Source organism: Diabrotica undecimpunctata, chromosome 8 (genome assembly GCF_040954645.1).
Source record: "Diabrotica undecimpunctata isolate CICGRU chromosome 8, icDiaUnde3, whole genome shotgun sequence".
Lineage (NCBI taxonomy): Eukaryota > Metazoa > Arthropoda > Insecta > Coleoptera > Chrysomelidae > Diabrotica > Diabrotica undecimpunctata.
The window spans coordinates 56,464,685-56,480,224 of NC_092810.1; positions in this window are offsets into that span (position 1 = coordinate 56,464,685).

The following is a 15,540-nucleotide window of genomic DNA, read 5'->3' on the forward strand; positions in this document are numbered from 1 at the left end:
TCTCCAGAAGCAAAACCTTCTTCAGAGCGTTATTAGTTTCAGGTCCTGCATTTTTCCTCAATTGTTCCGAAACATTAGGCGTGCAAAATTTCTATCTAATCTGCAGCTTCATCAGGTCCAAAGCTAAGCGGCGTAAAAAATCGCTTAGTACAACACTCAGGTTCGAGTTATTCATTTGGAATAGTACTAAGGCATTAATTCCTGCTATATTCATAATATCAAAGAAACTAGTTATGGGCCACCTTGTACTGTTTCAAACGACATTATAAGATTCACACATTTGATCTACAACATCTACCCCCAACTTAGAATTTTTGTAGTCCACTGCCATTGTTGGTTTGCCAGTATCCTTATCTATTCTGTCATCTGTATAGCTTGTGGAGAGGACAAGGACATTTTTCTTCTTCCTTGGGACAAAAGATACAAGCGTGACGTCCTTATGAAATGCAAAGTGACTACTGAAATCTGTTCTTTCACCGATCAGTTTGTTTTGCATATTTGTCACGGTTGTACTTGGGTCTGACATTTTCAGTGTTATTTGTAGAATTAGTTACCATTTTCACAATGTTGTTGGTAATAAAACTTCTAAAACATTCTGTTATGGTTTTTTGCTGCATCATTTATGGGTATCATCTATGGTTCTTGTTTGTAGTGGACAAATTTTCTCCAGCGGGTTGTACGGTCTTTTCCAACATAACAGAAAACTTAATTACCGTCGTAACATCCTATAACCTTCTTTGCAACATCCTTTTCCCTGACATCTTCTTCTGAATCAGTGTCGTGAACAGTTTTGTTCAAAAATCTCCATTATCTTCATCTGGATCCTCCAAGTACTTTTTCCTCTTGTAGCTCTATGCTCTATGTACCATGCCAGCCATTTTTCCAGATCCTTGCTTATAAGTATTAATTAAAAAAAAACAAGCTATAATAAAAATGTTACAATGAAATTCGGAAGTCGTTTGGAATACATATATGTGTCCCAGAACCAAATTTAACCTCAACAATAACTCTGAACAGAAAAGGTACACATACGCACCTCACCAAAGTCTTAAGCAAACTTTCCGGAAAGCTTACCTGTATCACATACGCTATATAAGTAAGCATATGCGATTTTTCGGCAAGTAGATACGATGATATCCCACGCAAGTACTGCAGGGTTAAGAAATTATTGGCGTTTTTATCATCATTTATTTTGTAGATATCCCTGTTGCGTAACAACAATATTTAATATTTTTATCTTATTTTGTGTCATATTATTTTATATCACACTGTATATTAGTTTAAGATTTATAAAATCCTTTGTACCATCTAATAATCTGTACGGCGCCGATAACTTGCATTCAAATAACTTTCTAGAAGAATTATAACAATGAAGGGATTAATGGTTTCCAAATTATCGGTTTGAATCATTCGGAAATTCCCAAAATTAACGAAAGTTGAAAAATATACCCTTCTCAGGTAATTAATTTTACCAATGAGTTGAAGGTATTTTAAATGTTAACATATCCGTTAGATACGTCGAGGGGATGATGGGGAGATTTCTTAATGTTAAGAAACGATTACTAGCCGAGTGATTGAAATCAGTTTTTGTATCAGTTCGAATCCAGCATTGAATGAGCTATAAGCTCCTGTCCGCGCTAACCACACCTCAGAAGGTTTAGCACAGTCGGTATATTAATAAGTTTTACTCAGTTCGTGTCAATATTATATCACCGACAAGTTATCTAGTTTTAATAGTCTCATTAAGTTTAGTTTCATAAATCAGCTATCGTAATCAAGTTATCGGCGTCCAAAATACGTTGTTGTAATTGTTTTAATAAACTTGTTAAAACTGTTCTTTTCGAAATTTTAATTTGTCCCAGTTTTGTGGGTGGTCCTTCAAAGAAGTAAAGTGAATCTATTTCCCTAAGGACAAAACTTATTCCACAAGGGAAAAAACCAGCGACCTATGACTGGTGCGCGAACCAAACGCATCAGGACAAGGTGTAAGGAAAAACACACCTGCATCTTCGCTCAATCCCTACATATAATACGCTTTAGTAATATAATTTCGCTACAAGTTAATATCATATATTATACCTACCAATTATATACACTAGTGTCCAAAATTCTAAAAAGTTTACAAAAATTTGAGTTTGTTATCAGCATTCCTCTTTTTCACAAGACTTATGCAATTTATAAGTTTATCTAAAATTTTATTGCATCGTTTTATGCTTCTACTTATATAATATTTAACATCTGTTTTAAAAGAAAAAACCCTCTAAAAATTCAAAAATAAATAAAACAACAGCCTTTAGGTATTAGTATATATATTTTTAAAAAATGGTAGGCACAATGGTTATTATCACGAAAATTAGTATTTGGTGAGATAATCTTTATTTTTTAGACAGACTCGGTTCTGCGAGGCAAGGAGTTCACGAGGCGAGCCAAATCTTCTGGTGTAATAACTTTAAATCAACTGCGTTAGGCTTTCACGGCCATCGTCTAACTTGTTAAACTGTTTGTTCGGTCCGTTGTCTTCTGAGATTAGTTCTCGACGTTTCGCCAACACCAGGGGTTGGCATCTTCTGGAGATGTTATTGCTTCACTTGTAACCTGAAACTGACGCTACGTTGTACTCATTGTTTTTTGTTTTTGTTGCTTTTGGATGTTCCGTTTTTGGGTGTTTTTGGTGTCCTGTTTTAGTGCCAAAACCCAACAAACACAAACCATGTCCTGTTGCCTCTTCAGGACGTGGTTTGTGTTTGTTGGGTTTTGGCACTGCTTTTGATGTTGTGGTACTTGGTGTGCTGTTGTGGTGGCCTGGTCGTCGGAGGGGCGCCTGGACAATCAGAGGCGAAAGGCAATCTAGGTAAACGGTTCCTTTCAGAATTTATTGATCTAACAATGAATTAGTAAATATATGTATTTTTAAATTTATGTATTTATTATTGTAATTGGTAACTGTATGAACGCGGCGCGAGAAGGCAGCTGTGGACTGGTACCTCAACAAATAGATAGGTATCATTGTGCAATGAAATCGGGAGACTACAGAAAACCGATCCCCCCTGTCTATGGCAAGCTCGAAGTGAGCATTTACTGTTGATGGCGACGGTGGTGATAGAGGGGAATTGCCTCCTGTATATCAATGTATTTGTCAGGGAGTTCGTTGCTGGCAAGAGTCAGTAAAACAGCGGGTAGGAAAGGGAGTTTGAGTTTGGGTCTTCTTCTGAATACATTGCCGATAGATGAACAGGTACTTTTCAGGATGCTTTGGGCTCTGAGGTTTTGGCGCGGGATGGTGCTGATACTGTAACTCCTGCTCAGATAGGTGAGCCTCTCATTGATGGGCTGGATATTCGACAGGAGATGAATTTAGGTGAAAGGGTAGTCTCGTCGCTTGTAGTTTGCTCTACGCAGGATTGTCTTCTCCAATGCGAGCAATCTGTTTGTGCTGTAGTCAGGCAGTATAGTATAAATGGTGGATCTATACTCGATGACCGGCCTGATGAATGCGACGAATCCTATGGAGCTCACAATAGGGTGTAGAGGTACATCGTCTTTGTGGATTTTCGGCAAACCATACAAGCGTGGTGGGACTGCTTCGCTGTTGCATATTCTTGGTTTTATATCCTCTGGTATGGACAAAGATTTTATAAGTCTATTGATTTTCCGTAGGGTGACTGCTGTGGGATCTTTTTTAAGTTTCTTATATACCGCAGGATCTAGAAGATTTTGTATTTTCGTTTTGTAGTCGGTTGTCTTCATTACGACGGTGGTGTTTCCCTTGCCTGCTGGTAAAATTACAACATCTTTGTCTGCGTTTAATGGCATGGATTTCGTGGTGGCTCAGGTTATTTTTCGGCGTCTTAGCTTTATGCAGAATTCTCGCTGATTCTGTCCTTATTTCTTCAGCTTTTTCGATTGGTAAGTTTCGAATCGCAGACTCTATATTAGCGATGATATCTTCTTGGGGTATAACTTTAGGTGCAATCGCAAAATTTCCCCCTTCCCAAATAACATCTCCAGAAGATGCCAACCCCTAGTGTTGGCGAAACGTCGAGAACTAATCTCAGAAGACAACGGTCTAACAGCCCAAACAAACAGTTTAACAACTCTAAATCAGTTTTTGAATAATTGCTTTTATCAGTTCTCTCTTGTTACTTGGGTTTCAGCGTGATACTAACACTTTCAGCCTTGACCATAAATTTCGGTCGGTTTTAAGACATCTAAAAAAACATCAATAATATACTGGAAAAATTGTAATGACAAATAGGCTTAATTAATAATTTATAGTCTTGTAGAACCTTGTCTAGCAAATAAATACTAAACCTTGCTTTAGTGTATCCGCAAATAATTAAATTATTGTGCGTAAAATACGATCTTGAGATTTTTTGGTTTAGTATGTGAAAAAATAACCTTTCATTTGGTACAATCCTCAAAATGAATAAAAATATTTTCCTAGCGCTAATATCAAACAACAAGATTTTTATAGAAAATTGTTGCCACAATATTGTTTATTAACTGGCATAAGTTTTAAAACTAAGAAATAATAATTGTTTGTACCCCAGGATAAATAAAAACAATGAATTTTGGGACTGAAATTCCTACAAAAAAATTATTTATAGCTCCAATAACTATTCCAGTGCTTTTAAATAATTATCGTCTAGTTAAAAATAATGTAAAAAGTACACTTGACACTGGCCTTCAATTTTTTTCCAAGTATTTTATACCAAATGGCACGTGTGGAAAAAACAAAAATAAAATTAAACGATTTTTTACATAGACTGTTGCAAGAAGGTACGCTGGTAGGTTATCATACCAGTTTTGTGAAAAGCACGTAGTTGTCACACCGCATACAGGTTTTCGGTATAAGTGTATAGACTGCGCCTATAAGGATTGTTTTCACCGCAACTCTGATGACAAAATAAGCCGTAATAACTTGTGGTATATATAGATACCAGATAGCGTTAAAGGGTTAACTGATGAAATAGATTAGTTATTGTTGTGGAAAACCATTTGCTCAGGTTTTTTAACCATGATATTCTTCTTCTCCCTTTCCTTCCATTCCGAATATTTTGCCATCATCATCATATAACGGGGGTCCTACGGCGATTGCCGCTTCCCGCATTTCAGCCTCCATCTTTTCCTATCTCTCCAATCTCCCTCTTCTAAGCCTCTAGATTGCATTGTTTTTGTAATTTCTCTTCTCCAGGAGTTTGATGGTCTTCCCCTTTTCCTTCTTTCTGGCGGAACATACATTAAGGCTTTCTTTGGCCATCGCTCCTCCTTCATTCTCATCACGTGACCATACCATTGTAATTGCCTTATAGCATTATTTTCAGTAATCTGTATTTAGTGCCGTTTCTTACAATGGGTCCGAGATATTCTAACTTTCTTCTTTTTATCGTATACATCACTTCTTTTTCTTTCTCCATTCTTCTTAGTACAGTCTCATTGATTATCTTGTCCGTCCATGATATCCTTAGGATTCTTCTGTATATTCACATCTCGAAGGCCTTAAGTTTTTTCTCCATTATTTAAGTGAGTGTCCAGGATATAACTCCCTAGTATAATATCAAGAAGATATAACATCGTAGAAGTACTACATTTATCACCAGATTAAGGTTGTGGCTTTTAAAGAGTTTGGCCATATTGTTGAATGCACTCCTAGCCTTCTCTATCCTACATTTTACTTCTTGTGAGTGATCCCATTGTTCGTTTACTATTGTTCCAAGATAGGTAAACTGGTCTTTTACTTGGTCCACTGGTGTATTCTTGGTAAGCAGTTGGACCTCTCTAATTTTGTTTTTGCTGATGACCATAAATTTAGTTTTTGATATGTTTACTTGAAGTCCAAATCTTTCACTTACTTTATTTACTTTGTTCATTAGTTGCTGTTAACTGTTTAAACTGTCTGCAAAAATAGCGGTATCATAGCGTAGCGGATATTGTTTAGGCGGTCTCCATTTAAAAGGTTAAGGTCTGAATATAGGTTAAGTAATATAGGTGAAAGTATACATCCTTGTCTAACGCCTCGCAAAATGTGAATCGCTTCCGTCGGTTCATCTCCAAGATTTGTTCTTATTGTGGCTGATTGGTTCCAGTATAAATTTTGTATTATACGCCGGTCTTTATCATTTATTGAGGTTTTGTTAGAACATCCATCATTTTTCGGTGTTAAACTGTGTCACAACTTTTTGGTAGTCCACAAAGCAGGTGTAGATATCGCAAGTCATATCTCTGCATCTTTGGAATAATACCTGTAGACTAAACAGTGCATCTTTCGTATCTACGCCTTTCATAAATCAAAACTGTGTATCTTGCATAGCTTGTATATTCTGCGATGTATAATTTTAAGAAAAAGTTTTAGTGTACCTATGGCTCATTAGACTTATTAGCCTATTATATTCTCCGCACTTTTTCGCTTCCTGTTTCTTTGGTAACGTAATAAATTCTGAAACTAGCCAATGTTTTGGAATATTGCCTGTGTCATAGATATGATCGAATATCTTAATATAATATACAGTTAGTATTAATATATAGTATTCTTAAAGATTCATCATCAAGAAGTTTAATAAATTCAGACTATACTCCGTCTGGTCCTGGAGCTCTCCCTTCTTTTAGTGATATTACGGCTGCTCTTATTTCTGCCACTAGTATAGGTGGACCTGTCTCCGTAGGTATTGGTAACTGGTTCTCTCTCTCTCATCAAAAAATATATTTCATATGTAATTTTTCCAGGTATTATCAATATTCTCTTTGTCCACAATTACCTTTTCGTTGTCATTAACAAATTTACTTAATCTTCTGCTTTTACTTTCGGCCTGTAATTTCTCTTACATTTTTATTCACGTCGTCGTATTTACTTTGTAGAATTTCGATGTCTTGGCATTTTTTCTCCAGTTCTTTTGGTTTCTCTGATCTTTCTCTGTATATCTCGTTGTAATGTTTTATACATAGAATTCACAAGGAATCTATGCTCCTGTTGTTTGGCTGTATACCATATATAACAAAAAATTTTATTAAAAATCCTTTATAAAAGGTATAGAATTTAAAAGACCCAATCGGGCTATATCACAAAAGGTCTTCTGAATCCATGTTCCATCATCAGTGCACCTAAAAAGTATATAACCACTTAATTAAAAAGAACGTGAAATTTAAATTTTGACCAAGGTTAATACAAAATGTGGTTAATACTTATTAGGTGGGTATATACGTATTGAGCCACTAAATATGTGGGTAAAAACCCGTTAAAATTTGTTTTATAAATTTGGTTTGCATTATGTTGTGATAAATTCTAAAATGTTAAAGTTAGCAGAGGATTTGGTTACATGGCGACGTATGACTCCACGTGAAGTTGCTGGTTCTGAGACGATGTGTCTACGAGGACCTAATGAAAGCAACTGATTGAAATGACAATTTTGACAAGTAAGGGCGGAAGTCCGAACAAACCAGTCAGTGTAACTTTATGTGTTTGGTCCAATTAAGACAGAAGAATTAAAAATTGAAAAAGTTAAAATTAAAATAATTTAACAGTAGCAACCATCAATGTTGTTGTTTGAAGTTGTTAATTTGTCCTGAATTTATTCTTAAGGACATGGTGGCATTTGTTTTGTTTATTAATGAATGTAGCGAGAAAAGTGTAAGGGTATTTTTAGGCAACCAACTATACATACGTCTTCAATTAGTATGAATTAGAGACTCTTATATAAGGCCCCTTAAGTTTTTTCAACATTTGGTACCAGGAGAACGGAAATTAGATATATGTGGGTAGTTGGATTCTAGAAAATTTTTTGTTGATGGGTGAAATAGGAATTGATATATTTTATATATGGAGGTAGTGAGTGAATAAAATAAAAGCTTATGTAGTCTAATGTTCATGTAATAATTAACTTATAACTTAAATATAGAAGGCCCTGTATGTTAAAAAGCAACATTTGGTACCTGGTAAATGTAAAAATTTTCATGTTACAAGTTCATGAACGTAAATAACTGATTTGGTGTTCATGGAGGAAGTTGGTTTGTTGTTTTGTGTATGTTCGCAAATATATGAGATGAACAAAAATTGATGGTTGGGACGTGGTTTTTGTAATATGATGGTCATATAGTACTCAACTTATAACTTAAGAGGAAAAGGCCCTATCTGTTATAAAGCAACACTAGGTACATGAGAAATATAAAAGGATAAGTTATAAGTTGATGAGCTTAATAGACTATTGATATATCTTAACAAGAACTGTAAAATGAAAAGGTTGTCGGTGGCTCTGTTACATTTAGGTAAAAAAGAAAGTTATGATGTTTTTAAATTATGAGAAGAGAAAAGACTACAGAAGGCTGGGGTCTCCAGAGATCCGAAACCAAACCCTGAGGGAGATGTGTGGATAAGTAAAATGAGAACTGAATGTTTAGGATGGGGATGATGAATAATCTACTCTGAATTTAGAGGTGTCAAAAATAAGCATGAAAAACATTAGGTATAGGGGTCAGATTTAAAGTTAGGTTGGATAGAAAGAATTGGGGAAATCTAGACAATATGATGTATTAAAAGAGAGGTTTTGTAGTGAATTAAAGAAGATGGATAGTTGACGAACAAATAATAATAAATATAGATTTTGTTGGAAGAGTAAATTAAGGATGTGGGTTATGAGAATAGTTGGCGATGGAGCGGGAGGAAGTCTCGATTGAATGAGACATGACGATTAACCCAATTTGGACTTTTTTGTTTTTCTTTAAGAATTTCAAGATTTTCATATAAGTCTAGTTTGAGGAAGTTTTTTTGGGGGATATTGTGAATAAGTGAAATGTCTTCTGGGATATTAAGCGTGTGGTTATGTTCTTTGAGATGTTGAGAGAAAGTGGAAGTGTTTTCTCTTTTTGTGTGCTCTAGAGAGCATGAAGACAGTGATCTACATGTTCTACCTATGTAGCTGGCATCACAATCTGAACATTTTAGTCTGTAAACACCACTACGGTTCATATAATTGATGGGATCTTTGGAATTAGATATCTGCTGACCCAAATTATTGGGATGAGATTTCGAATATCTCCTGAAAGACTTTCGTGATGGTAAGGGAGTGAAAGGTAATTGGGTTTGGTGGTAAGGTCCCTGGGTAACGCAGTCTCCTGCAGGGTCTTAAGGCGTCTTTTGTGGATGAGTTTGTTGATGATGTGATCATATCCATTGTTGACAGGTATTCGTCTGAGTATGTTAAGTTCTTTTTTGTAGTTTAAATCTGAAAGAGGGATGGTTTCTAGACGATGGATGTAACTATGAAAAGCTGCGTATTTATGTGACACGGGGTGGTTAGACGAGAATAATCTCCCTGTAAGGTTTGTAATCTTCCTGTAATAATCTGTATACCTACCTAGTAAGTACTAACCACATTTTGTATTAACGCTGCTCAAAATTTAAATTTTACGTTCTTTTTAATTAAGTGGTTATATACTTTTTAGGTGACTGATGATATAACATAGATTCCGAAAACCTGTTGTGATATAGCCCGATTGGGTCTTTTAAATTATATATCTTTTATAAAGGATTTTTAATAAAATTTTATATACATAGAGTTATTGTTCTTGCTGTTTCTTCTTTTTTCCATCAGCTGCAGAATCTCTGTCGTCATCCATGTCTTATTCTTAGCTTATTCTAACCTTCTTCATTCTTCATAAAATTGTCTTTAATGCCGTCTATCGTTTTATTCGATCTTCTCTTCTGTGCTTTCCGTTGTATTATCGATTTCTTTAAATTTTCTGTTTATTGTTTTGTTGACTATTTTTTTTACTTCACTACATTTTAGTTTTCTTATGTTATGTTTTTATACACTTTTTCCGCGTGTTTTCTTTAACTTGTTCTATACACGCCCACTAAAGGATTGTGGTCAGATTGAATATCAGCGCCTGGGTAATAGGAAACTATTTCGATATCTTTTGTTAACAAGTATATCGTCGATTTGGTTTCTTATAATAACGTCTGCGCCTAATGAAAACATAAGGCACCTTATCTTTTGTTTCTGTCAGTTCAGTGGGGCTTGGTGTGTTTAGCTTTTTGGTGAGTAGACTTTTGCATACGCTTGTTTGCGATCATATTCACCTATCGGAGACTCAACCATTTGTTCCAGTATAACCGTATACAAATTCGTAATTTGTATTTACTATAGAAATATGATCCTCTAATAATACATAATTACTATTCTAATAATACATAAAAGTATATTGGGGGGGAAGACACCATTCTAATAGATTGGGGGGTTAAGCGTAAAACTTGCAAAATTTTGCCAAAAAAAAAATAGAAACTGTAGAAGTGACTTAATTCTCCGAATTAATTTCTCCAAACCGAGACCGCTGTCACCATTCTAATAATACATAATTACTATTCTAATAATACATAAAAGTATATTGGGGGGGGGGGGAGACACCATTCTAATAGATTGGGGGGTTAAGCGTGATAATTTAGAATTGAAGCTGTAAATAAATCGACTAAACCCCTCAAATGAAATGTCTCCACTCTGATAAGGCTGTCACCATTGTAGAAGACGTCTGTCGCAATATCCTTATCAAAGCCTCTACAATTCTTAGGGGATACTTATCCCTGCGAGCGGGGCAAGGCTTACTGGCTCCACTAGTCTGGACTGACTGGTTTCGCCCTCGCGGATTTACAAGAGGGTGAGGAAATTTTTGGAAAGAAGGGAATTAAGGAGTTCTTGGTCTCAGGTCCTGCAAAGAGTGAGAGGCTATGGGCTTACGTTAGAAGCCGGAGCACTGCATAAGCGAGATGTGTATCTCTTCTAGTCTCGACCTGTAACGGTTAGGAATAACAAAACAAATTTCGAATTTACAATGTATTAACTAGACTGTACACTAAAAAATATCAGTTATGACCAAAATGTTCGATCAGGCGCGAAGGGAGACGAGAAGAGACAAGCAAGGAATTAAAGGTCAGACAATTCGGTATCATTAGATATACCTGGGGTTAGTATATAGATCTTAGTTACCTCCGCGTATCTAGGCTCTAGCTAGGGGATACGCCTCCAGTCTACCGGGATTTGAGATTGCGAACCTTCGAATCTCCAGTTGCCGACACTTTATACGTCACACTATCCCGTCGAGTTAAATAACGCGTCCACTGTCTGCGTATCTTCCGATCTCCACACTATGGCGTGGAGCGTCTGCGTGACTACTTCCCACTAACGCACTGGCGTGGGGCTACTCTCGGCGCCTCGCTCTTACTGACTGACTGACCAACTTCTGTTTGTTTTTATGTATCGCCAACTCCTACCTTAGATTCTTTATGTCACGTATTCCATGTGTTAAACTGGATCACGCTATGTAAAAACTTCTTAGTCAGCTCAATTCTTCTCACTTGTTTAACAATTCTTACCTTGTATTAATTTCCAACAAGGTCTAAGTGTCGTAATTTTTTAAACATTCAGGCTTGTGTTAAACTGGGTCAATTGTTTTGTTTTTAATTTGAAATGTATACGTTAAACTGTGTCGAATTTATTCTTTATTAATTTGGAATATATAATAATTTCTTAAATAATTATTACTCTTTACTAGGCTGATTACCTCTTAATTTTTCCTTCTTTATTTCCTTGCTGTTTACATTACATTACTCCCTTCGCAAAAAAAGAAATGGCCTGAGAGGCCTTTTTCTTTTCCAACCCATAATAACTATTCTACTTACATCTTACATTACTTATATCCTACTATACTCTTTTATATTAAGTCCCAATTATTGTGTTATATTATATTGTTTCTTATAGAATATTGTGCGGTGGTCAGCGAATGTATCGTGCTGCCCCCGTATTGTACTTATGTGTATGACAAGTTGAGTTACTTTTGTATTAAATTCTTATTGAAATTTACAAGTGAAAACATTCTTGACTTATTACAGTGTTTTGTGACTACATGTGTCACTTATTCTAAATTCTAAAATTCTCAAATTGTTCTATCCGAATGTAACTCGCGTTTCTCGGCAATCGCGGTTTTGCTTATGATCGTTCACTATCGACGTATCCCTGTGGGGATTTTCGCACTTCACTCGCGTCGTCTTGGCTTTTAATGTCCGTTTGCCAATTTTCACGTACCGCGTTAACTATCTTGTTAGTGCTGTCTATCTCCATTGGGTTGCTCTCGCTGGTTTGGTCTTTTCTGGTTGGTACTGCTTTACTTTGCCGCGTTATACTTCTGATAAATTGGTGTCTGGTATGTGTTTGCTGCATCTCTTTGTCCAATGTTCATCTTCTGATTCTGGTTGCTCATTGCTTGTATTCAGGTGTATATTTTGTTCTTCGTTCTTTGATTTTTGGTGTCGGTGTATTACCCAGTTGATGAGGTTTGTCCATAACCCTGCTATGATTATGTAGCTGCATCCTATTGTTTGGTATATTCTTAACCCATTCGGTATTATTCCACAAGCATATATAATTTTCTATATATTAAATATACGCCAATTAGGCTACTGGTGATATTTCCTAATGTGGATAACCATCCCCATATTCTATTGAGGGTGGAGTGAGAGATCTCGTTTAGTTCATTTTCGTCAAATATTTTGGTTAATGTGTACCCTTGATTTATTGTCTCTAGGCCTGCTGTTCTTCTGGTGAATATGTTCTCTACTGCTTTTCTTTCTGATCCGAACGTGACTATCCTTTGTGCGTCTTGTATTTCTTGTTGTGTGTATATTCCGCCAGCTGCTAATGGTTGTAGTGGTACCATGTCTATTAATGATTCTGCTTCTACTGTGATTTCTGTTGGATTGACTGCCTTGGTTGGGTCTGGTGTCAAGCTGATCCATTGTTCTTCTACGTAAAACATCGGAGGTGTTACATGGTTGCAATCTATTTCTTCGGCGTAATCTTGGATTATTCTTGTTACTGGTGACATAAATTTTGACTGGTTTAGTAGTGAGATCGGTAGTTCATGGAAACATTTGTTTGTTCTTCGTATGGTCACTGGTTTCGGTGTGCATTGCATTATGTAAAGTACTTCTCCTAGTACTCTTCCAGTGTACCCTGGCATGTTCTGCATAAGTTGGCTGACAGCGTCAGGTAGGGATGGGGCCATTAGTAATCTGTTTTTTAAAATTTCTCTCTTTGTTTGACATCGCCGCAGTACTGTGTCTAAGTATATATTCTCTATTTCTCTTTGGTAGGCTTGTTCGGTGTAAAGGAATTTGCTATTTATGTAGGTCATTAGGTCTACGTTTTGGGGAAGGAGTGGCATACTAGGATTTATTTTGTTGTTAACGAGGAAATTTATTAGGATTCGGGGGTGTTCAGTTTGCCATACCTCTGTGTTACATATTATAGCCCTTTTGTGTAGCGTTAGAGCAAATATGGTTTTATCTTGTTCTACTATTACCAGCTCTTCTAGGGATTGTTTGTTAGTGATCTTTTCACCGTGCCCTTTATAAAGTTGTGACAATTGACTTTCACAACTGTTGTCTTTGTATTGTTCCCAGGTTATTTCGCCTATTGTAGAGTCGAAGCAATAGCCATTGATGAATGGACGTGTTACTCCCTCTCGTAGGTGGATTTCTTCTGCCTGGTTGTGGTTGCTGCTTTCAGGAATAAGATAGTTAATAATGTAATCGGTTTTGAACGGTATCCGTGGTTTTCTTTGCGGTTTTTGTAACAAATCGCACTGTTATTACTGTCCGAGTAGTCGCACTCCCGTTAGCAAACTTTAGTTAGCATTAGTACTTTCTACGCGTAAGTCTAACGCACCTTAACCTATATATACATGCATAAGCTGCTTATTGCAGACAATTGTAGCGATAGCTTTACATAGTTCTGACTTATAAACTAACCTACATTGTATTGCATATTAGTATGCCTTATGATCATAAACTACTAAAATAAATTGATATTTAATTAGTTATTAACAGATATATTGATAATTGGGACTTTTTTTTTTTAAACGATTCCAATATACTATATGATATTTATGATATATATACACCCTGTAAAGTTAAGTCTTATATTTTTAATTTTCAACTTGTCATCACTTATTTTTTTACAATATACTGTGTACTGAATTCTGCTTTTATCAGAAACTATATCAAGTATCGTATTTTCATATGTAATTCTTAAAATTCAAGACTATTTCTTAACTATTTCCTAAAATTTTAAAATAATTCCAAGATAAAGTTTATCTTTATTTTTCTTTTTTTTTATTAAACAAAATCACCTGTTGTTTGTAATTTACAATTGTTTATTGTAATTATAAAAAAAAGAGGTTAGTCTTTGTATGTGGGTATATTTTATTTTATAAAAACCCTTAAAAGGGCAACATTAAAAGCACGAACGTTTTCGGAACAACTGTTCCATCATCAGGTTAAAATACCTAAAATAAGTATAAACCATTTAATTACAGCAAACGTGGTTTAAAATTTTGACTAAGGTTAAAAAAACAATAAAATGGTTATACTTACAGGTTAACATGCCTGAGCCACCAAAATATTTGGGTAAAAACCCTTTAAAATGAAATGTGTTACCAAAGATTGTACATGATGTTGATAATATTATGTGATGTTTAATATTTTAATTAGATTTTACTTCAGGTAACATACACCCATGCTTAAGTGAGTTCCAGTGTCCGGAGAGTAAACCTCTTTAAACGGACTTCAGCTGGCAACTGATTGATAAGACACCCATGAACGGTGTCAAAAACAAAATGTCAATGAACCATGAAACAGTGTTAGTTAAACATTATATTACTACAGCCAAAAGATTAAAAAAAAAACTTTGATGATGTTAAAATGATAACAGCAATCCAGGTGTTGGGATTTAAAAATTTTTCTATAATTATTTAATATTGAATATAAAAGATGTAAATTACTGGTGTTGTTGAAGGTCATGTTTAAGAGGATGACGTATGCATTAGGCAGCTTATGTTACTCTTTATCGTATGGAGTGTGGTCTAAAAGGTGTAATTTGTGACGAATTAGCTGAAATATATGGAAATGTCCTTTTATGTTGCTTACATCTAGGACAAGGAAAATAGCTACAAATATATACTATTTATTTTTCCTTGTCCTAGATGTAAGCAACATAAAAGGACATTTCCATATATTTCAGCTAATTCGTCACAAATTACACCTTTTAGACCACACTCCATACGATAAAGAGTAACATAAGCTGCCTAATGCATACGTCATCCTCTTAAACATGACCTTCAACAACACCAGTAATTTACATCTTTTATATTCAATATTAAATAATTATAGAAAAATTTTTAAATTCCAACACCTGGATTGCTGTTATCATTTTAACATCATCAAAGTTTTTTTTTAATCTTTTGGCTGTAGTAATATAATGTTTAACTAACACTGTTTCATGGTTCATTGACATTTTGTTTTTGACACCGTTCATGGGTGTCTTATTAATCAGTTGCCAGCTGAAGTCCGTTTAAAGAGGTTTACTCTCCGGACACTGGAACTCACTTAAGCATGGGTGTATGTTACCTGAAGTAAAATCTAATTAAAATATTAAACATCACATAATATTATCAACATCATGTACAATCTTTGGTAACACATTTCATTTTAAAGGGTTT